Source organism: Schistocerca americana, chromosome 6 (assembly GCF_021461395.2).
Source record: "Schistocerca americana isolate TAMUIC-IGC-003095 chromosome 6, iqSchAmer2.1, whole genome shotgun sequence".
NCBI lineage: Eukaryota > Metazoa > Arthropoda > Insecta > Orthoptera > Acrididae > Schistocerca > Schistocerca americana.
The window spans coordinates 521,552,023-521,577,452 of record NC_060124.1 but is presented as its reverse complement, the minus strand read 5'-3'; the positions used below and the strand labels follow the sequence as shown (position 1 = coordinate 521,577,452).

General features: G+C 41.1%; 1 long non-coding RNA gene across 1 annotated transcript in view; it reads left to right on the top strand.

Moving 5' to 3' along the window:
- LOC124619873 overlaps window positions 1-25,430 on the top strand; it is a 1,840,881-nt gene that overhangs the window by 1,760,663 nt on the left and 54,788 nt on the right. The gene's annotated exons all lie outside the window — the stretch shown is intronic.

The following is a 25,430-nucleotide window of genomic DNA, read 5'->3' as shown; positions in this document are numbered from 1 at the left end:
CCACCATAGCGACCGTGAGTGCGGTGTGCTGACCACGCGCCCGTCCTATCCGCATCCTCAGCTGAGGATGACACGGCGTTCGGATGGTCCCAATGCGCCACTTGTGGCCTGAAGAGGGAGTGCTGCTTCATCTCCTTTTGCCCTGGTGATGAATGTGTGGGCTTCTGGGTTTAAGTCAACAACTATATGTCACTGTTCAGATCGAGAATTACAGGGATAAAATGTTGGAACATTGAGAGAGAGTCAGTTATTAGGAGAGGAAGAAGTAATCTAAGTGACAGAGTGAAGCTGCTTTCCATTTAATCTTCGTGCAAATTTGGATAGATGCAAGTGTCAGAGTTTTTGTTTACCCATTTTCTATGTTGATCTCGTAAATGTGAATCTGAATAAATGGGAGTACTGAATTTAACCATTGTTTTGGTTCGTCCACTTACTTTAAGTTGTAAGCGTTTAATGTGCCCACGGAGGCATTAGCAATCAGATCAAAATCATAACCAACTTATTACTCCAGTCAGAAAGCGTTAGAGCGAGGTGTTTCTTTTTGGCGATTTCCTCACTATAAGAGGTGTACCTACGGCCGTAATTTCGGTCTATTCATTTAGCTTTGCATACAAACATTATATGTTAGTTCTTAAAGAGACGGCCTGTCCATAACAATTTTGGAGGGTTAAGGATGTTTCTATAGGCGCGGTTTTGTAAGTTTACTGCTTTTTGCCAAGTTCTTTGAAAATGTCAGAGGCTTCAAATTACCGAATGTTGTGTTAATCTTATTTTTTCTCACAGTCTTTGAGTTTAATTGATGTAAGGAAGTAGTAATAAATCTCTGTTCAAGTAACAGATGTTTTTATATTGCTGTTATAATTAATTTGTGATATATTTTTTACCAAACTCATTTTCTTTTTAATGTAAGTAATCATTCACTGCATAGACTGCATTGCTAATAGGTACCTTTCCTGCCGATCGCTGTGACAGAGCGGTCTAGGTCCTTCAGTCCGTAACCGCGCTGCGATTACGGTCGTAGGTTCGAATCCTGCCTCGAGCATGGATTTGTGTGATGTCCTTAGGTTAGTTAGGTTTAAGTAGTTCTAGGTCTAGGGAATTGACGACCTCAGATGTTAAGTCCCATAGTGCTCAGAGCCATTTGAACCTTCTTTCTTTTTATTTTTTTTTTCTGATAACGTTCTGTTTACAAGAATCTTTCTACGTTCACACTACTTCAACTGAGTATCAGTATTAATTCATAGAAACGCTGGGTAATTAAATCAGGCATTGCTACGGGAATTAGATTAAGGAATGAGACATGAAAAGCAGTACAAGGGTTTCACATTTGGTCAGGAAAAAACTGACAATGCCCGAATCAGAAAAGATATAGAAGACGGACTGCAAATAACTGGAAAGGCGGTCTTTATAAGAGAAGTTCGTTAACACTGAATAAAATTTTGGGGAAATACTATTTGAAGATACTTCTGTGGGTCGTAACGCTGTACGGAAGAAAAACGTGGTCGATAAACAGTTTACACAAGAAGAGAATAGAGGCATTGGAAATGTGGGGCTGCGAAAGAATGCTGAACATTAGATACGTAGATCGATTGATTAATAAGAGGTATTGTGTCGTGTTATCGAGAAAAATGAAACTTATCACGTAACTTCACTAAAAGAAGGGACTGATTAATAGCATCACTTTAAGTTATCAAGGATTGTGCTATTCGGCAGTAGAGGTAAGCGGTGGAGGGAAAATTTGTAGAGGGAGATGAAAGCTTAACTACAGTAAGCAGGTTAAAAGTATTACATAAATTTCACTACAAAGTAAACAGATATTTCTGTTACAACAGATGCCATAGCATCGTTTAGTCAAAGAAATGACTATGAAGTGGAAGGAGAGTTCTAGAAGTAGTGATTTCACGTTGCGTTTAAAACTTGCTTCCCTATCTGTTGTATATTTTATTAAATTGGGCAAATGATCATAGATTTTTGTGGCTTCGTGCTGAAGTTACTCGTAATTCTTATAATGAGTAACGAAAGGTATTATTTCTTCCAGTGTAGTAGTAGTATTCTTCTTAAATTACAGTACGTTGTTTACGTCGAATCCCTTTTTGCGAGTAGATCTATTGCGATCATCTTAGAATTGGTTGACACTAAATATTGTTCACTCGCTTCACTTTCATGCAGTCAATTCTTAATTTCCAAATGTTGTGTTACCTCAGAAGTTTATATTCTTTAAGATAAGTAATCCCCTTCACGACTATATGCATTGCACCATTTATGTCAGATTTGTGCTGATTTGTTAAGAGTTTTTAAGTTGATGAAGGCACGATTTTTTGTTCCTTCTGTGTGCATAACTGGCAAATAATATTATCGTCACAACAAAAATACAAGGACAAAGATACATTTAATTGAATCCGATTTACGTACAGAACATTAATTACGTTGAAGTCTCATTCGTTACTGGTTTAGTAAAACGCTATGATGTATTGGGCTGTTGACATATTATGATATTTCACAGCCTTTTTTTTTTAATATTAGCAGTAAACAAAAATTTTAAAAATGAACTGTTCAAACATAATGAAGCCGACGCACTGGCTAAAGCGACGCTTTTAATCGCAGTTTATTTCCTGTGTTTGTCTAATAATGTTAATTACTTTTTAATAACAGTATGCCCGTCGGATGACCCTAATTATTTTCGTCACACAACGAGTTGTCTGTCGGGTGATGGTTCTGTGGACGATCTCACGTGGAGGATTCCCTTTTTGTCCCTCTATTAAGTAGAGACAGCTGCGGTCACCAGAATTTCGTTAAGATGCTTTCAGATAACACGGAAACGAAGTATGAAACCCAGGGAACGTTGTTTATCATCTTTGATGCCTGGTCATTTTCCTTAAAGGAGGAACTCAACAAAATCGTGGCTACAGTTGTACACACATACATACACACACACACACACACACACACACACACACACACACACACACGATGGAGCGTCCTTACCATGTTACCAGTCGAGATGCTGCAGTCATTAAGACGCTACATTCGCATTGTGTAAGATCGTGCCACAAATACCCATCATCCTTCCAGATATAGATTTCATGATGTTTTCTACAACTGGATTTGGACAAATGTTAAGAATTCCTATTGAAGAGAACACTCTATTCCTTTCTCTATTGTCCTCGATTCGAAGTTGTGTTGCATCCGCAGCAACAGTGCCTCGACGCTTGTTACTCGGACCGAAATTTTTTCACTGATTATAAAAAAAATCACATCATCTGCAAAGTTCGATCCTAGTGATGACTGTATGACGCATTTGCTTTCACACGAGTTTCCAGTTACGAAACTGAGCCCTGTCTGAAAGGAAAAGTAGCTAGTATTATCCGTTACAAGTCCAGACATCCATTTCTGTTTCTGTTCTACACATACCATGCACGGCGCCAGAGAATGTTACAGTGTAGGCGGAATCTATGTCAGCTTTTCTTGAGCTATGGTTCTTAGTTGTGCTATGGTTCTTGGACTAACCGATCTAGAACGCTACCAGTGCACTAATCTATGCTTTCTACATCTACATCTATCAACATCTACATCCATACCCCGCACGCCACCTGACGGTGTGTGGCTGAGGGTGCCTTGAGTACCTCTATCGGTTCTCCCTTCTCTTCCAGTCTCGTGTTGTTCGTGGAAAGAAGGATTGTCGGTATGCCTCTGTGTGGGCTCTAATCTCTCTGATTTTATCCTCATGGTCTCTTCGCGAGATATACGTAGGAGGGAGCAATATACAGCTTGACTCCTCGGTGAAGGTATGTTCTCGAAACTTCAACAAAAATCCCGTACCGAGCTAGTGAGCGTCTCTCCTGCAGAGTCTTCCACTGGAGTTTAACTATCATCTCCGAAACGCTTTCCGATTACCAAATGATCCTGTAGCGAAACGCGCCGCTCTCCGTTGGATCTTCTCTCTCTCTTCTATCAAGCCTATCTGGTACGGATCCTTCACTGCTGAGCAGTATTCAAGCAGTGGGCGAACAAGTGTACTGTAACCTACTTCCTTTGTTCCCGGATAGCATTTCCTTAGGATTCTTCCAGTGAATCTCAGTCTGGCATCTGCTTTACCGACGATCAACTTTATATGATCATTCCATTTTAAATCACTCCTAATGCGTACTCCCAGATAATTTATGGAAAAACTACTTCCAGTTGCTCACCTGCTATATTGTAGCTAAATGATAAGGGATCTTTCTTTCTATGTATTCGCAGTACATTACACTTGTCTACATTGAGATTCAATTGACATTCCCTGCACCATGCGTCAATTCGCTGCAGATCCTCCTGCATTTCAGTACAATTTTCCATTGTTACAACCTCTCGATATACCACAGCATCATCCGCAAAAAGCCTCAGTGAACTTCCGATGTCATCCACAAGGTCATTTGTGTATATTGTGAATAACAACGGTCGTACGACACTCTCCTGCGCCACACCTGAAATCACTCCTACTTCGGAAGACTTCTCTCCAGTGAGAATGACATGCTGCGTTCTGTTATCTAGGTACTCTTCAATCCAATCACACAATTGGTCTGATAGTCCATATACTCTTACTTTGTTCATTAAACGACTGTGGGGAACTGTATCTAACGCCTTGCGGAAGTCAAGAAACACGGCATCTACCTGGGAACCGGTGTCTATGGCCCTCTGAGTCTCGTGGACGAATAGCGCGAGCTGGGTTTCACACGATCGTCTTTTTCGAAACCCATGCTGATTCCTACAGAGTACACTTCTAGTCTCCAGAAAAGTCATTATACTCGAACATAATACGTGTTCCAAAATTTCAGGTGGAGAACGTCCAGCAGTTCTACACAATTGCATTCACATCGAAACAATGTTGGAATGGTCCTTTCATTGCATACACAACGCACAAAAATATCACTTTTGAAATCCCGTGACTGTCTAGTAACGCGTCGAGTATGTTCAAAATATGGTCCAAATGTATCTACATCTTCACCCGTTCCAACGTTATCCTCTGGCTCGGCGACCATTCAAACATTAACACATGCGAAAAACTGGTCATAGCTCATAATTTCATGTGAGTTGTTAGATGTTAATGACATCACGTTGGCACCAAAATTCACCACAGTTCCGCCCAACGCAATATCGACGTGGCTCATGATGGAGTGGTCGTCACAATCCATTTCCTTATTCACATTTGACACCTTCTTTTGACGCCTCTGTGTTGGAGGTCACGGTTTTTCTTGCGGGTGGCCGAGGAAAATATTTCAGACACAGCGTCCCTCAAAATCGACACGAAAAGCCCTCAGGAGGCTGCATAATGTGCCTTACGGGAAACACAGCTTCACGTTGATTCCCAGGCATTTCGCGGTCGAAAACAAAAGTTCGCAGTGCGTCGAGCAGCGGGACGACGTTCTTGAAAATGTTGGACACTGCTGACACCCTCGGATAATCGAATCATCTAAAGACATAGCGGGGCTGTGATCTGACCCATCTGGAATACAGTCATACCGTGATTTGAGCTTTCGTATGCAAGGTGGAACCATTCGACCAAATCTGAACGTGATCCGAAGCAACAAAAAGTGTTTGTGCTTTTTCAGCTCTGATGTTTCGTGCCCTCCTGTGGCATTTTCATGGAGTGGAGTAACATTGGCAGGTACGTGAAGAAAACGGCAAAGGGTCCCCTATAAGAATCCCCAATTTGCCAGTGCCCCTCAGGGTCACCCACACACCTTTGTTGAGCACGTTAGAAAGGTACCTGTCAGTTATTTCGCTGAGTCGTGTATTGCCACCGGCTATAGCGACTACTGGCAGGCAACGTCGATTAATTGTAGAATTTTGGAACACGTGTTATGTTCGAGTATAATGACTTTTCTGGAGACTAGAAATCTACTCTGTAGGAATCAGCAAGGGTTTCGAAAAATGAAACCCAGCTCGTGCTATTCGTCCGCGAGACCATAGACACGGGTTCCCAGGTAGATGCCGTGTTTCTTGACTTCCGTAAGGCGTATGATACAGTTCCGCACAGTCGTTTAATGAACAAAGTAAGAGCATATGGACTATCAGACCAGTTGTGTGATTGGATTGAAGAGTTCCTAGATAACAGAACGCAGCATGTCATTCTCAATGAAGAGAAGATCCTTTATCATTTAGCTACAATATAGCAGGTGAGCAACTGGAAGCAGTTAATTCCATACATTATCAGGGAGTAGGCATTATGAGTGATTTAAAACGGAATGACCACATAAAATGAATCTTCGGTAAAGCAGATGCCAGACTGAGATTCATTGGGAGAATCCTAAGGAAATGCTATCCGGAAACAAAGGAAGTAGGTTACAGTACGCTTGTTCGCCCACTGCTTGAATACTGCTCAGCAGTGAGGGATCCATACCAGATGGGGTTGATAGAAGAGATAGAGAAGACCCAACGGAGAGCAGCGCGCTACATTACAGGATCATTTAGTAATCGCAAAAGCGTTTCGGAGATGATAGATAAACTCCAGTGGAAGACTCTGCATGAGAGACGCTCACTAGCTCGGTACGGGCTTTTGTTGAAGTTCTGAGAACATACCTTCACCGAGGAGTCAAGCAGTATATTGTTCCCTCCTACGTATATCTCGCAAAGAGACCATGAGGATAAAATCAGAGACATTAGAGCCCACACAAAGGCATACCGAAAATCTTTCTTTCCACGAACAATACGAGACTGGAATAGAAGGGAGAACCGATAGAGGTACTCAAGGTACACTCCGCCACACACCGTCAGGAGTAGATGTAGATGTAGAATCTCCCCTAAGTTTTTTTAAATGGGTTGTGAGCTATACGTTGTGCGGATCCTGTTCGTCGGTGAACTTGTAACGTGTCTTTAACCTGGTGGTGTGCATTGTGAAAAAATTATCGGCAAGTCTTGGCCTTTGTTACTGTATTAAGGGAGGAAATAAATTCCTAGTATGAGCACACAACCCTAATAACTTTTACGAACAGTTCCGATTAAAAAGTGTAAGGCTTCTCTTTTTTAAATTACGTTCATCCGTGTTTCATGCCACTTGCCAGCTTCTTGGTCAAACTGTAAGAGCTCGGAATGATCCGGATGTTTAATACATGCTTTACTCATTTTCCCATGTGGAATATTCTATATGGACGACTATGATACCGGTTTTTTGCTAGAGGCAGTGTGTACATCCGCCACTCGGGCACTAGTATTGCGCGAACTTGCGAACTTGCTTCCGTCTTAGTTGCATGTAGTGCGCTGTATGATCTACATTGTACATAAAGTATCTGATCAACACTGTATTGACACATACTAATACACATTAATGTAGGGTGTTCCTACTGGTTGAAACACTTCTTGTATTTACTCTATTTAGAAAGCAAATGTTATATCACAAACATACCCATTAAATACAATGCGCTTATCCTTAGCCTGGGGGATGTTCCAGAATGAAATTTTCACTGTGCAGTGGAATGTGCGCTGATGCGAGACTAGCTGTCAGATTAAAAATGTGTGCAGGACCGAGACTCGAACTTGGGACCTTCGCCTTTCAAGAGCAAGTGCAGTTTTAATTTGTCAGAGATTGCCCACAGTGCGCCCGTAGCTTCTCTTCTAGAGCGCTGCTGCATGGTATGGGATCTGTACCTGATAGGATTCAGGTTCTTTAGAAAAGAATATGACGAGCCCAGTAGACACAACATATGCTTTAATATCCACCTGCAGTTGTCCAGATACTATAGATCAGGTAGTTCATCCCCAATATAGATCACACAGTGCGTCATATGCGACAAAGATAGGAGCTTTCCCACGCGTGCGCACTGACCATGAGGGAGGAGGTATGTTAAATACCGAGTATCTTAAAGCAGCCCTGCATTCTGCTACCAGTTCATGGGAAATTGCTATCCATGGCCTGCAGGATGATAGAGGCAACAAAATGCGGGCCTGATACGGGGCACGAGGTACACTACGTTAGGTATTTCGCGCCTAACATTGTCACGGCGTGGGTGCCACACACACTTGGCAGTGCCCGATACTGACTGTGACATTGTGGATGATTGCAGCATGCACTGCCTCGTATGGGCAGCAATGTATTGTGCGACGGAACCTCCAACCCGCAGCCTGTTTGTAACTGAATAACCGATACACACATGCAAAATGATCCGTTAAAAACGCTCCCCACTGTTTAACTAAATAGACTAGGCATTGCAAATAGGTCCTTGCTACTCCTTATGTTACAGCACGACTGCATAAAGAACTTTATTTCAAGAACTTCGGCGACCTGCAGACGCCCATATATATACACTCCTGGAAATGGAAAAAAGAACACATTGACACCGGTGTGTCAGACCCACCATACTTGCTCCGGACACTGCGAGAGGGCTGTACAAGCAATGATCACACGCACGGCACAGCGGACACACCAGGAACCGCGGTGTTGGCCGTCGAATGGCGCTAGCTGCGCAGCATTTGTGCACCGCCGCCGTCAGTGTCAGCCAGTTTGCTGTGGCATACGGAGCTCCATCGCAGTCTTTAACACTGGTAGCATGCCGCGACAGCGTGGACGTGAACCATATGTGCAGTTGACGGACTTTGAGCGAGGGCGTATAGTGGGCATGCGGGAGGCCGGGTGGACGTACCGCCGAATTGCTCAACACGTGGGGCGTGAGGTCTCCACAGTACATCGATGTTGTCGCCAGTGGTCGGCGGAAGGTGCACGTGCCCGTCGACCTGGGACCGGACCGCAGCGACGCACGGATGCACGCCAAGACCGTAGGATCCTACGCAGTGCCGTAGGGGACCGCACCGCCACTTCCCAGCAAATTAGGGACACTGTTGCTCCTGGGGTATCGGCGAGGACCATTCGCAACCGTCTCCATGAAGCTGGGCTACGGTCCCGCACACCGTTAGGCCGTCTTCCGCTCACGCCCAAACATCGTGCAGCCCGCCTCCAGTGGTGTCGCGACAGGCGTGAATGGAGGGACGAATGGAGACGTGTCGTCTTCAGCGATGAGAGTCGCTTCTGCCTTGGTGCCAATGATGGTCGTATGCGTGTTTGGCGCCGTGCAGGTGAGCGCCACAATCAGGACTGCATACGACCGAGGCACACAGGGCCAACACCCGGCATCATGGTGTGGGGAGCGATCTCCTACACTGGCCGTACACCACTGGTGATCGTCGAGGGGACACTGAATAGTGCACGGTACATCCAAACCGTCATCGAACCCATCTTTCAACCATTCCTAGACCGGCAAGGGAACTTGCTGTTCCAACAGGACAATGCACGTCCGCATGTATCCCGTGCCACCCAACGTGCTCTAGAAGGTGTAAGTCAACTACCCTGGCCAGCAAGATCTCCGGATCTGTCCCCCATTGAGCATGTTTGGGACTGGATGAAGCGTCGTCTCACGCGGTCTGCACGTCCAGCACGAACGCTGGTCCAACTGAGGCGCCAGGTGGAAATGGCATGGCAAGCCGTTCCACAGGACTACATCCAGCATCTCTACGATCGTCTCCATAGGAGAATAGCAGCCTGCATTGCTGCGAAAGGTGGATATACACTGTACTAGTGCCGACATTGTGCATGCTCTGTTGCCTGTGTCTATGTGCCTGTGGTTCTGTCAGTGTGATCATGTGATGTATCTCACCCCAGGAATGTGTCAATAAAGTTTCCCCTTCCTGGGACAATGAATTCACGGTGTTCTTATTTCAATTTCCAGGAGTGTATATGGCTGAACAACGTAAAAGTTGCGATATGTTATAATCTTTCAAAAATGTCAGACAATCTATCACACCACTTAGCACAGCGCCAGCGATGCATGTGTAACTTTCAGTTTTTTGTAATGTAATACTGCTACGCACCTTTCTTGAGGCAGAAAATCTTTCCGAAATGTTTAAATAATTTGATCAAGCGATACGGAACTGTCAAAAAAAATCTCTCTTACTTGGATTGTTTTAAATTTTCCATTGTTTCACTGCAGGTTGCATCCGCTATTACGTCATAGGGGCGGGGGGGGGGAGGAGGATATCTTTGAGCAGCCATGTTTGATCAACACATGATATACTTGGACATCTTCCATGTCATATTGCGTAATAAATTACAGCTATGAAGATCCTAAATAAACAAAAGTTCCAGGGTAATAAATTTATCGTAATTGATTGATAAATTTTGTCCTAAACAATCACCGTTATCAGCCTTCCAACTATTGGCGTAACATACTGCCTTACCTGGATAAGACATTTTTTGACAAGCTATCTAAATAAACACCCTTACCAACCAATGGGTTCAAATGGTTCTGAGCACTATGGGACTTAACATCTGAGGTCATCAGTCCCCTAGAACTTAGAACTACTTAAACCTAACTAACATAAAAGCATCACACACATCCATGCCCGAGGCAGGATTCGAACCTGCGACCGTTGCGGTCTCGCAATTCCAGACTGTAGCGCCTAGAACCGCTCGGCCACACTGGCCGGCCCCAACCAATGGGGTAACTGCTCGTCCTAGTTGGGTCATAAATTATAGTGATAAGGATGAAACATTTGGTGATACTTTGCATGCTGATTAAACACGCTTCGCAGCGATTAGGACAACATCCAACAATTGTACGTAAGGCAGTTGACCAAGAAGGTGACGGAGGCTGAGAGAGTATCATAAATCAGGGAAGGGCTTGGGAAGGGTGAGATTCTCATAAATCATTCTGGACCGTCTTGATGCAGATATAGGTGGGGTGAAAGCTGTGCTGAAGCCCTCTTAACACCATATTAACTACAAGTACTGAATGGTTTACGTCACACTATATCTAGTCATTAGTTTGTCAAAAAGTTCACTGACTTACTAGATATTAATCGGATATATTGAAGTACTCTTCTGCTGACCTCAAACCTTGTATCCATATTGTGCTGACAGTGATGAATGCTTGGGCAGGAGAGTACAGTGTTTGTTTTTATGGGTGACTGCAGATGTCTGACAAAGGATGGTACTGCTGCCACATACATGGCATCTGGGAAATAACTTGATGTTAAATCTTTGGTATTGCGAGTGTAGCTTTATTGCTATATTGCATCACCAAAAATTAGTGTGCGTTGTCAATAAATGAAACTGGAAACATAAATTTAAAAATTCAACAAAGGCAACAACTTTTGCAACATCCTGAACAACTACGGAAGGAATGCATACTTTTCCGCTGAGAACATCTTGCACAACTTCCTGTACAGATGTATTCAGTTCTCGTGGAATGCGCGGTACCATGGGAGTGCTTTGAGGCTTTAGCTCCAGAGTCGTGATGAGAGATTTACTATGAAGGTTTCTCAAAGGTGCTACACTGTTTTAGCCATTTGCGATCTATGCTACTTGGCATGATACAACACTTCCCACATGGAGGCACCCCACACTGAAGATGGAAAATTTTTGCTTGAGTAGCACAATGCAGTGCAGTTCACAGAAGATTCTATAATTTTAGCTGACATGTTACCCGGTTATGAATCACTCTCGGAACGTCTCTCAAAAAAAAAACTGTGTTGTATCGGGCCAATGAGCAGGGGGCAGGCGTGATTGTTCGGGAGCTGTAACCAATCGGAACGGAGTAATTCTCACTATAAAAGAAGGGTAATAATCGGATAAAAGTCCTGAGGGGAATTAGGGCTGTCAATTGAAAAACAGTTAAACAAAAAACACGAATAGTTTCTGGTTGTATCCTCCGAAAAATTCATCACCAATCTCGCCTGTTATTTTTGTCTGGAACACATACATAAAAGATAAATCAAGTAATTGGTAAGGCGGCAAAGTGGTTGTTCTTATTAAAACTCGACAAATATTGTTGATACAAGTAATATTTAGCCGTCAAAAAGTACAGGGCCATCTAACATATACCTGATGAGCTAGAGCTACCTTGAATGAGAGACAAGAAAGCAAGTAGATGACAAATAAACACACCTCCACCATTTACTTCAGTGACTGTAGTTGAGCAGCCCACAAGCCACTACTTCAGTGGCATTACGTTCACCACCCATACAGCTTCTGGAAGTATCGATGCATAAAAATTATCTTTGGCTCTACCGTGAATATTGTCTTTCATTATATAGGTATTTACAAATAAATTATCTTTCTCTTATTGCTTATAATTACACCATCAATTAAACGGAAAAAACTAGAGAGAAAAAAAAACAAAAAAAATTTTGGCATTTTATTACCGCCAGTCCTATGAAGAGAATTCACAAGCTTTGATTCTCTAACTTCTAACAGACTTCTTGAGAGGTCCTCATTTTCCCGAACAAAAATGGGGACTTTCTCATCCAAATAGGCACGTACTGGAAGTTTGTGGTACGATGAAGCACCTAATTGCATAAAAATTAATTCTTTAATATTTCTCCAATTTTACAGGAGCAGCAGTAAGTACTCACTAAACTTATTAAGTTAACCACTGGCATTCACAGTGTCACGTAGGAGTTCTGGCGGAAATAACCTAATTGCTGTCATTACGCATTACAATCACTATGTTATTAACTTAATATAATCTTAATCGGAGTTTGGGTGAAACCTGTTGCATGATGAAAACTGACAGGCACATTGAGAGCGATTTCAGAGAGTTGTTTACTATGCCAGTTAATTGGTAAGGGAAATAACTCCTAAATTGGTCGTGATGTACAATAAAACTAAACAAAATTCGAACTCCACACTGTTGAATCTCCTACCGTAACGGTGCACTGTGGTACCTACTCTTCAGACCCACTGATATCCGATACATATATAATCCTCCTTAAACGGATTACATGTTTGAGACTCCATGGCATCCATTAGAGTTATCTAAGTGTTTGGTCTTACACTGAAGAAGTAAAGAAACTGGTACAGCTGCCTAATATCGTGTAGGGACCCGCGAGCAAGCAGAAGTGCCACAACACGACGTGGCATGGACTCGACTAATGCCTAAAGTAGCGCTGGAGGGAACGTACACGATGAATCCTGAAGGGCTATCCATAAATCCGTAAGACGGTGTGGAAATCTCTTCTGAACAGCACGTTGCAGGGCATCCCACAAATGCTCAATAATGTTCAGCGGAAGTTTTTAAAGTCAGAAGAATGTTCCTGGAGCCACTCTGTAGCACTTTCGCACGTGTGGGGTGTCGCTGTAACTGCCCAAGTCCGTCGGAATGTACAATGGACATGAATGGACGCAGGTGACGAGACAGGATGCTTACGTACGTGTGTCCTATCGGAGTCGTATCTAGACGTATCAGGGGTTCCATATCAAACTATATCAAGCCCCATACCATTACAGAGGCTCCACCACACTGAACAGTCCCCTGCTAACACGCATAGTCATTCATCAGGTTGTCTCCATGCATAAGGTTGTCTCCATACCCGTAAATGTCCATCCGCTCGATACGATATGAAACGAAACTCGTCCGGTCAGGCAACGTGTTTCCAGTCTACAATGTCGGTGTTGGCGGGCCCAGGCGAGGCGTAAACCTTTGTGTCGAGCAGTCATCGAAGGTACACGCGTGGGCCTTCGGCTCCGGAAGCCCATATCGATGGTGTTTCGCTGAATGGTTCGCACGCTTACACTTGTTGATGACCCACTATTGAAATCCGCAGCGATTTGCGGAAGGATTACCCTTCTGTCACGTTGAGCGATTCTCCTCAGTCGTCGTTGGTCCCGTTCTTGCAGGATCTTTTCCCGGCTGCAGCGATGTCCCAGACTTGATATTTATCGGATTCCTGATACTCATGGTGCATTCGTGAAATGGTCGTATGGGAAAGTCCCCACTTCATTGTTACCTCGGGTATGCTGTGTCCCATCGCTCTTGCACCGACTGTAACACCACGTTCAAACTCACTTATTTCTTCATAACCTGCCACTGTAGCAGCACTAACCGCTCTAACAATTGCACCATAAACTTGTAGTTTTATATAAGCGTTGCCGACCTCAGCGGCATATCCCACCTGTTCACATATCTCTGTATTCGAATGCACATGCCTTTATCGGTTTCTTTGGCGTTCCAGTGTAATTCAAATGGGATTTTAGTGAACTCATAGTATGAGTGTTTAAGCACATTGGTGATGGTTTTTTACTCGAATATTGTCTCCGAGACCGCAACTCATAAAATAAAATGCAATTCGCGTTGAACCTGTGGCTGTGGCGTATCTGCACCTTACGAGTTTCGTACAGCAGGATTATTGCCCTTGACCGCCACAGAATTCTCACAGCAGGGAGCGTGAACTGTTTTTAGCCTGCACCATGACTCGCTTTAAATGCGACCATGCGAGTATAGCTTACCGGAGCCAGTAGGGCATAACGCTGAACACGAAACTCACTCCCTCGCATTGAGGTAAGTGAATGCCGAATTGGTGCACTCGTGATGGTCTACGAGTGCTATGTTCTGCCCACCTGTGCTCAAGCCCACAACAGACCGCAGCCCGTTGAGAAAGTTTACAGTTTGCTGCGGTTGGTGTGGTGGTTTGTTGAACGGCGAGGTACAGCTATCGCGAATTTGAATAAAAACACGTTATGCAGGCGAATTACGAACCAATTCAATTATCTGCGACTGACCGGTCAGACCTGAAATCGGTGAAGCGCACGAGTAGCGCCCACATATTCGCGGGGCAACGGTTCGAAGCACACCACGCAGACTGTCGCAGGGATCCGAAATGATCTAAATTTCTGCACTTTTGTAATTTTCTGAAGCGCAAGGTGATACACAAAAATTACGGAACAAACAGTCTCTCTTGCTTGTTTTTGTGCATTAGTATATACAAAATTCTCCTGTTTCTGAAGTGTTTCTCTCGGAGATATGTGCCATTACGAAACCATAATTTATAACATACCAATCCTTCCAGAACTCGCTTTGCTCTCCGAGAAAGTTTTTCCTAACATTTGCTGGGAGGCGAGATTCGTTGAATAACGTGGATATCCAGCGTCTTTAAGAGATTGATCTCTGTGGTTCTGTCCCCATTCTTGAACTAGGATACCACTATGACTTCATTTAACTGATTTACCGCTTTATCTTTTCCCATCACAAATTTACAATTTCTAGAATTATGTGCTTTGTCTCTCCGCATGCGTCTCGAAACTGCTCTGTATCAAAATTATCAGTTCTAGGAACCGTTGCAGACTGGCAATGGTAAGAAAAGCATTTCTGAAGAAGAGAAATTTGTTGACATCGAAAACAGATGTGATGGTCAAGAAGAACTTTCTGAAGCTATTTGCCTGGAGGGTAGCCATGTATAGAAGTGAAACACGGAGCCGACCGAGGTGGCCGAGCGGTTCTAGGCGCTACAGTCTGGAACCGCGCGACCGCTACGGTCGCAGGTTTGAATCCTGACTCGGGCGTGAATGTGTGTGATGTCCTTAGGTTATTTGGGTTTAATTAGTTCTATGTTCTAGGAGGCTGATGACCTTAGAAGTTAAGCCCCATAGTGCTCAGAGCCATTTGAACCATTTTTTTGAAACATGGACGGTAAACAGTTTAGACAAAAAGAGAATAGAAGCTTTCAATTTGTGGTGCTACAGATGAATGTTGAAGATTACATGGATCGATCAAGTAATAAATGACGAGGTCCTGAATAGAAATCAGGCCTTCAGTTGTGAGACAACTTTACTAAAAGAAGGGATTGGTTGACAGGACGCATTCTGAGACGTAAAGGGATCACAGATTTTGTACTGGAGGGAAGTGTGTGGGGAAGAATCGTAGAGGGAGACGAAGAGATGAATACAGCAAGTAGATTCAGAAGGATGTAGGTTGCAGCAGTTATTCGGAGTTGAAGAGGCTCGTACAGGTTAGAGTAGCAAACCAGTCATCAGACTGAAGACCACAACAAGAAATATCTACACCGCTTGTTGAAGAAGAAAGTAATCAGCCACACGTTTTTAAAGGCTTTATTCTGATGTCTTTATGAGTTTTTGGCTATTATGTCCACCGTCCAACGTCTGCACTTGTTTGATTACAGTGTCATATTCGAGGGCAGCATGATTTTTATAACAATATCTGTGTAATTAGGACCACTTTATGTGCCAAGTGTATCACTTTAATAATGCGATATATATGCTAAACCGTCTGCAACTAGATAAAAGTAAGGTGATTATGTTATGAAACGTCCCCTTAGAACAATTTATACATTACTGTGCTTAAACTGTCACACAATATTTTTAGCGCAACACAATCTGACTTTCAGTAATCCCTACAAAAGAATGTCCCTGACTAACATTAACCTATACCTTTCACAAATCACTTACCTCAAAAAAATCTTCGTTACTCGAACTACTGCAATATAGCGAGCGCTACTACTGCCAGCTAAATAAAAGATTCTAACTACTGAAGGCACTAACTACTGATAGGCATAGTTAGCAAATGAAAGATTTTGATAAATGATGTATTTACCTTAATAGTCATAATATATATAGCAGTTCATGACATCCAGTCTTACAAATTTCAAAACTCCGCCATCTCTCTCCCCACATCCACCACTGCTGGCGGCTCACCTTCAACTGCCGCAATCTATGCTCTGTTAACATCCAGCTGCCCAACACTACAATGGCAGACAACAATGCAAATTAGCCACAGACTGCACACAGAACAGCCAGTGATTTTCATACAGAGCGCTATGTGGCGTTACCAATAAGAAAACCTAAACACCGTACTTACACAGTCCCCATGCTTGCCACAAAAAATTTTAGTAAATTTTTTTGGGCACTGGCCAATACATATTTGTTAAAATTTTTTTCACAATTACAATAACAAAGAAATCAAATGCACACACTTATTGATACAGTGTTGGTCAAAAGCTGAAATTTTCTCACAATCCATAAAGACAGTCCTGATCATCCATCACAGTAAAATTGCAGAGTTTTTTTTCTCAAAGTCTGAGCAGTAAAAGAAAATGCACACGGAAGTAGTGGATTTCCATGCAGTCTTGAAGAAGTAGTGTTGTCCTTCCAACGGAAAGACAGTGCTGACTCTCGACATGCAGACAGGTAATGGTCCACAACATAGCAAACCCACAGCAGAGTCATTCGAAGTTTTGAAGAATATTGGTAGGTAGACCATCACAGAGTAGACCCACTGTAGTCCTGGTAGAGATTACGGTATTGGTGGGCAACCAGAGGTGCAGACCCACTGTGGTCCTTGTAGAAATAATGGTATTTGTGGGCCATCAAAGATGCAGACCCACTGTAGTCTTTGTAGAGATGGCTAGCAGCCATCCGTTGTGACTGTGCAGGTGCACAATCACCATCTAAGAGTCTTGCGAAGAATATAGCAAGTCCATAAACCACCACTTGTGCACTCACAAAGTTTTTTTCTAATTGTCCTTAGCCCCAGCAATGCTGTTAACCAGTCCCTTGCTTAATTATTAACACACGTGTAAACACTATGAGTCCCTACTTCTCACATATTGTCCATATACTATGACCAACAGAAACGTGTGCAGTGAAATGTAACTTACAAGTTACTTAATTTGATGAACTGGTATCAATTACAATTTTATAAGATAAGAATACAATAACAAAGGTACAAAATACATCATTAGAAACATAATAACACAGATAACATTTGTAGTAATAGGGGCTTTACAAAAGAATAGAAATAAACATATACATCAGTGTTACAGGAATTATGACATAAGTACATACATAAAGATCAGAATAACTTTTAAAACATCACCCTCACATATGAGCAACAAAACAGAATAAATAATGTCTAAACATCTTTTCAAAGTAAATAACATATTATCAGAAAAATTCTACAATGTAACTCTCATCAGATAAACACATAAAGACAGGAAGAACACAAATATACAAGAGTACGCAAACACATAGCGGAATAACAGAAAGGGAAAGGACAGGGTTTGTTTTCCTGCAGTATCTTGCAAACAAAACTTTCTTTACTTCTTGAAGATCTCCCTTCATTCTTCATTATTTCAGAAAGTGCTATCTATACCTGCTTTCTGTACTTTTTTCGTAAAACTTCTCAATGCATTTCTTCAATTCATCGCAACTCATTCTCTTATATAGTCTACCCCCTCTTAAGCTAACTTAAATCTACTGAGCTCAGATGCTAAACTAAGGGACGAGGCAATGCAGCAGCATAAAACAATTAACACAAACAGCAATGACAAAAAAATGAAAAATTGCAAAGCAAGCTACAGTAAATCTAAATTACCAAGCAATGCAACATTACAACTAATATGAGCCAATGTGCAGCAACAAGAAAAATGAATCATTAGTAAAACTGGCTTAACAGAGTAATACAAAGTGAAATTTAGTAGCACTATGCCTGGCAAACAGCAGCAGCAAATGCAATAACTTATATCTGAATATGACATAGCTCAAGCCGAAAAAATATTACACTAAAGACAACAATGCAGACAAGGGAAATGTATATTCACATCTTAATGTCTATGTAATTAAAGTGGTGCACCACAAGTAGTTATTCTACCAAAAAAATTACCAAGTAGTTGAAAAGAAAATTCCGTATGCAATTCCTATGAAGCGAAATGCCTTTTTCTGCTCCTTCGTTTTTTTGAATAGATCATAAAATTATTTACTGGATCTGTAGGCATAAAATATTTATATTAGTACATCTATTAAATTTTATTTTAACCAATGCTGCAGTGCAACTAGAAACTAGATATTAAACAAAATGAGTAAATAAATACATAAAGCAAGGCATATGGCATTTCTCTCAACTAGCAAGACAATAGCTGTGAAATGTTTCTCATCGTTTCATTAGGTATTTTAGTAAATATCATAAATTAAGAGCTCCACAGTATAATCATATGTTTTCAAGTTTGAGCATGTAGTATTTGCGATGGTTTCTACAAAGGAATGTCAATAGCGAGGATAATGGCCTCTTTTTTTTCCACCTGTGCCTCTGAAAGGCACACACTAATGGCTTTTTTCCAGGCGACTGACGCACAGCTGCCCACGACGCATTATGTGCAGGTGGTCACTTAACTTTCTTACAGAAATATTTATGACAGCAGTTTCTGCTACAGTGACAGGCTCATATAAAAATATTTCACAGGTCAAGAATTTGCGTTACAAATCTGTAGAAACAAAATCCTATTGATATAACAGAGTCCAAAAAATTTTCGTCGGCATTGTAATACATTCACGCATTTACATACATTTCATAACTCTTAAAGTACAATTCTTGGTTTCCAACAACCTTTTTCACAAACCAGAGTCCCTAACCACTACTCATTATTCCTTACCTTATTCGTCGACACTTCTTCAATATTTCATCATAACAGATACGTAGCATACTCAAATAACTCATATAGCATCAGCTTATTGATCATAAACATACCGCAACAGCATAATACACATAGTCATCATAATAATAACATCATAACACCTCAGTCAACTCTCAAAATCGTCGTAGCTTCCTCCAATAATTTCAAAACCTAAAAAAAATTCTCTGCTCATGTCAAAAGTGTCATCTGCCTCAAACGTACTTTAAAAAATCGTGATCCCATACCAAATATATCATTCAAAGCTCTCATAATATCACAATGGGTCCGAAAAAATATGAACAGTTCACAAAGTACAGACAAAATACAATTTCGTAAGTGTGAAGTTACCCAACTGTGTAATTGCGTAAACATGTGTCACTGATGTAGTAAAAAAATGTTTGTTTGTCTGTTAAATAATCAGGTAGCTGCGTAATTCTGTGTTGGAGAAATATGGTACCGACGTGTAAAGTTGTATAAGCAAATGCCATATTAGCTAGGGCTCCTTGTGCTTGCCACACACATGGTACACAAAGTAAGTGTGTACCCCCCTGAAGATTAATGTAATTATGCCCTCAGGTGTTACAGACTACAGCAATGGAATGAAATGTATCACGGAAAACTTTCTTTGTAATTCAAAAATCTTTAAAAATAAATGTTTTAAGTATAAAATTAATCACTCAAATACGTGTACTGTAGCGCTAAACTGTGCGTCTTGTTGAAACATAATCTCTGTGGAAGTGTCGTAGTTATCTTCCTCCGAAAGCTAAGTTCTGCAGAAGTCAATGTACTTACCTCACGATAAACAAAAGTGAAATGCTTTGCGTATAGATATCGTAGTTATTATGCTTATTGGAGTGATGAACAAAGTACTGTACAGTAATGTATTGTTGTGCCATGAAAAAGGCTGTCTTATTGTTGCTATACCACGAAAGTTACTACTAAAACATGTTTTACTTTCCAGAATAATGCAGAAAAACTGTGCAAAAAAAGAACTGAAACACCACAAAAGCAAGATTGTAAATTGTCACTCATTAGTAGCGTCGTGATAAAACCGTGTAGTTGTCACATAAACTAACCACTGTGTCGTCTGGTATCTCACAGAAAGTACTTTAAATCCAGCATGTATTTTCAAGTAAACCAAAATGTTGCATTAAAATCTCATTAGCAGTACCAGTATATGTTCTACGTATGTAAGCCTTATAGTTGTTACGTAATCGTGCAACTAACAAGCAATGTACACACACAATAACACTGTGACGTCTGTTCACTATAACAATAAATTCGTAATTTCTGTTTCAATAAGTTCTCTTGGTTCTTGACTGGATATTTAACTTCAAACATTGTTGCATGTTAACAGATTCTAAGTCTGACAAGCATACTAGTAATGTAAAGTGAAAAATTTTATAGGAAAGACTAAATTAAAAAACAGATTATCTTTCAATAAACGGCTTTACATGTGAAGTGTGGTGCTATCCTTTACTCTTCATAGCACTCACAGTTTGATTTGAATGCAATTATAACGTTGTATACATCGGTAAGGAATGCTAAAATTTTTCTCAAGGTTAGCGTGTATGCTATTTTTCCCTGAGCCAGCCGGCGCAGGTGGCTGCCTACGGTGCGAGTCATTGTTTGTTTCTTTGTTGGCGCGCGTCGTTATTGGGATTTGGAGACATAACTTCTACAAATTCACCTTGTCGAGAGGGCCCTGCTCTGTTTGAATCCCGCCAGTTCTGATGAAATTCAGGTCTGTCGTTATGATTATATCGTCTGCTGTCATATCGGTAGTTCCTGTAGTTTCTCTCTTGCCGGTTAAGTGGTGAAGAATTTCTCACTGAATTATCACTGCACGGTGGACCGTTGCGTCTGAAGTTATTCTGTCTCCCGTGACAATAATAGTTCTGGTTGCCATATTGTCTGTTTCTATGATTGTCTCTGTCATATTCATTACAACGGAAATGTGATCTTTCTCTGTAACTATTACTCTGCCAGTGGTTGTCATATGGGTGGTGTCTGTTTTGTTCACGATTTACGTTGTGAGAGTAGCCTTGTCGTGTCCAGTTATTATTTCTTTCATTGCGGAATTGCGACAGATGTGACCTGTAATTGTTGTGTTCCTGTTTTCGCGTTCCGCGATTGTCAGTGTCAATTTCTAATTCTTGTAAGAGTCCCTGAAAAGCTTCAATGTCGTCTTTGCGACGTCCTGGCAAAATAATATGTCGTAAATGTTCAGGTAATTTGATTAAGCAAATTCGGATGAGTTCTGAGGGGCTGTATGGGTTTGACAGGTACTGATTCATGTGCAACATGTTTTCAAAATATTTCACAAGATTGGAAAATTCAGATTGTTCGAAATGTTTCATCATTATGATGCTATGTTTTACTTGGTCTTGTGTAGCTTGAGACCAATATGCTGAGAGGAAGGCATGATAAAATTCTCCTTCACTGTGACAATCGTGAATGACCGATCGCATTCTTACAGCTGGTTCATTCTCTAAGTAGCCACACATAAATTCTAATCTGTGTTCTAACGACCAGTTGGGAGGAAAACAATGAGAGAATTGATGGAGCCATGCTTGTGGATGAATGTCGTTGCCAGAATTCTTAAATGTTTTGAATTTACGTGTAGTAATGAACAGCTTATAGTCAAAATCATCATGTCGGCGAGTCACATGTCGGTCATTGTTACGTCGTTTCGGCGGTTCCATCTCAAAATTCGGTGTGCCTTGCCAATTTCTTTCATAATTTCCGAAGTGTCCTGTGTTATTATCTTGTGGTTGTTCCGTATTTCTAAGTCCCTCTTCCCGTGTTGGAGCACGAGTGTCCTCTGAAATATGTCATTTTTGTATTACTTGTGCCAACTGATCTTGTACTTCCCGGATTTCTCTTTTGTGTTGTGCATTAATTTGATTCTGATTTTGTTTGAATTTCTTAATTTGTTCATGTTCAATGTTATGTAACTCAGTAGTTAAACCTTCACGTGTTTGTTCAAGTGTGGTGTCTAACTTTTCAAGCTTTTGCTGTGTTTGCCTCTGATTTTGTTCCATTGTGTCTAACTGTTGCTGTGTGTTGTCTCTGGTGTTGTTCCATTGTGTCTAACTTTTGAAGCTTTTGCTGTGTTTGTCTCTGATTTTGTTCCATTTGTTGCATTAGCTGTAATAACAATGCATTAGTGTCTGGAATCTGTTCCTCTATGCTTTTCGGCAGTGCATTTGCACCGGCAACATTCACATTTTGACAATCAGAAAATGTGTCTTGACTTATTTGAGAAAACGGTGAGGATGCAAAATCTGAATCTACAGTATTTGGAAAATTGTGTCCTGTCATTTCGGATTCCTGAGGCGAGCTGTTGCCGAGCGATCGATCGATAATGCTTCCCTGTTCACTAATTGTTTCATTGCCTACGCCATTGTTTGCCACCTGCTCCATTTCCCTATCCACAATTACCAAATTACTATGTTGAACATTAGTTAATTCATTACACGGTGGCGCTAACACACTGCTTTCGTCTTCACTGTCATTTCTCAGTTTACTTTGGAGCCTAGTATTACGTTTTTCACACGCCATAATTGCCACAATATTTCACGCGATAACACAGAAAAGCACAATTTGAAGAGCAAAATTAGATAACATAGCAATGGAAATAATGTCTACTTAATTGCAAGCGCAGCTTCGAAATACTTGGTGCAAATCTACATGCATGTCACAACTGTTTTACTGTACAACAATGAAAAACTACATTTACAAAGGAAATTCTCTCTATGATTACGCGCTAGCAATAAACAAAGGCTACACTAATTACACTAACTACAAGAAAAAAATCAGAAGATTCCAGTGAGGTATCCTCGGCTAAGGGTCGACATATGAAACGTCCCCTTTTGAAAAATTATACATGACTGTGCTTAAACTGTCACACAATATTTTAAGCAAACGCAATCTGACTTTCAATAATCCCCACAAAAGAATGGCCCTGACTAACATTAACCTGTACCTTTCACAAATCACTTACCTCACAAAAATCTTCGTTACTCCAACTACTGCAATATAGCGAGCGCCACTATTGCCAGCTAAATAAAAGATTCTATTTACTGAAGGCACTAACTACTGATAGGCATAGTTAGCAAATGAAAGATTTTGATAGAGAACAAATGATGTATTTACTTTAATAGTCATAATATATATAGCAGTTCATGACATCCAGTCTTACAAATTTCAAGACTCCGCCAACTCTCTCCCCACATCCACCACTGCTGGCGGCTCACATCCAACTGCCGAACTCTATGCGCTGTTAACATCCAGTTGCCCAACACTACAATGGCAGACAACAATGCAAATTAGCCACAGAGTGCACACAGAACAGCCAGTGATTTTCATACAGAGCGCTACGTGGCGTTACCAATAAGAAAACCTAAACAGCCTACCTACAGTTATAAGCACCACAATGGTCCTCATTTCAGTTTCAGCCTCAGACACGTGCTTTACATATAATGGCTTTGTTAGCAATGGAAAGATTGATCACTATGTTCAACTATTACCCATTTTCCAAAATAAAAATGAAATTGATTGATTTAACGAATTAATTAATGAAAGAATGCTTTATCTAAAATAGTTAACTCATTCCTTAAGGATTACAAGACATGTTGTTCAGAGAGGCGGTTTGTTTTCTCACAGAGTAGCTGACTGTACAATTTCGAAGTATCATTATATGTGTGTTGTGCTATGTGCTGCAGCAAAAGGAAAAAAAGTTATCTCACTGCTTTTCAAAAGTGTCGGTGGGTAATGTGAAGCAGCAGTAGACAAGTTTAGTTAGTTGGTCTTACTCGACCGTTCATTTATATATGAGCATTAAAACGTTTTCCAGCATTTTACTTGAAACTGAATGTATTGTCCTCTGTTATAAAACGGTTGAACAGAAATTAATACTGCGAATAGTGTGTTTCAGTGCACTCATTTACATAAAGACAGAACGAACTGACATTCACTGTGTAGGAAATTAAATCAAAGGTGTTACTTAAAAACCACTACCAAAATCAAACTGTTTACTGCCAAAAAAATGCAAACAGTGAAATTACGTAGCAACGTTATAATATACACACTGTTCACTGGCTCATTAAAAATCTGAATTTCAAAAAAAATTCTTAGAATTTGTGCAATGGAAAAGTGAGATGAGAAACGAAAAAACCAAGAAAATACGAAAAGAATCTCACTTGAATAATTACGGCATAATCATCAGTAACAAAACAGTATGAAGAATTCGCGCCAGCTAAAATATGCAAAAGTAAAACTAAACTAATGGCGTTCTAAAATAGCATTTTACTTGACATGAAAATACTAAGCCATTCACTGTAATGACAATACTGTACCTTAAACTCTTATTTTACAACAACATAAAACTCACAAAAACAAAACGAAAACTTTATTTTCTATACAAGAGTCTTACAAGGCAACGCTTTTACGATTATACAAATTGAAATGAATTAACCCGAAATGACCTAAGCTGAAGTGGGGAGGTGGACTGTTCTGTTGCAAGGATTGCTAACTTAAACAGTATGTGCCAGCAAAAATTATTACCGTAAAACTTATCCATAATGCAATTCTGTTCTCTCTGTTCAATAAATGCTGCGTCTGTAAGTCCTTCCATCAGTTTAATAACTCCTAACAACTTGTTTCAACAAAATCCTTCTCCAATATGCACTATTCTAAAAGTCGTGTGTTATGTATGAGGCGGAACTATGGGCCTCATGGAAAAGGGGTGACTCGGCTGAGTCACACAATTTGAATCTGTCTGAACACGAGGCGTGGCCATTAATTCCACGCGTTGATCACTTAGGCTGACGTGAGCATCAATGAACTGTACCTGACGGGATGTATCTGGAACATCTTAGGTAATTAGAAAGTTAGCACACAGGAATACAATTAAATACTTAGCTTTAATTCAGTATCAGCGGTGAACGTTGATTTTGACTTTGTACAATAGTATTTACAAGTGCAGTTTTAGACTGAACTGCGAATACTTGTCTACAATTCTGATTGCTTCACACATATAGATCAATTGTCAATGCATAAACTGTATGTGGCACCTGGCTAGGTCGTAGCTATGCTGACTAGCATCTCTGCAATCGAGATCTCTGGAGCTATAACAAGTGAACCACTCCTATTAAAGTCGGCTGTAGAACTGGGCAGTGCGCTAGCTTGTCTCTTTAAGACAGCCGAGTGGCGGCGCTCGG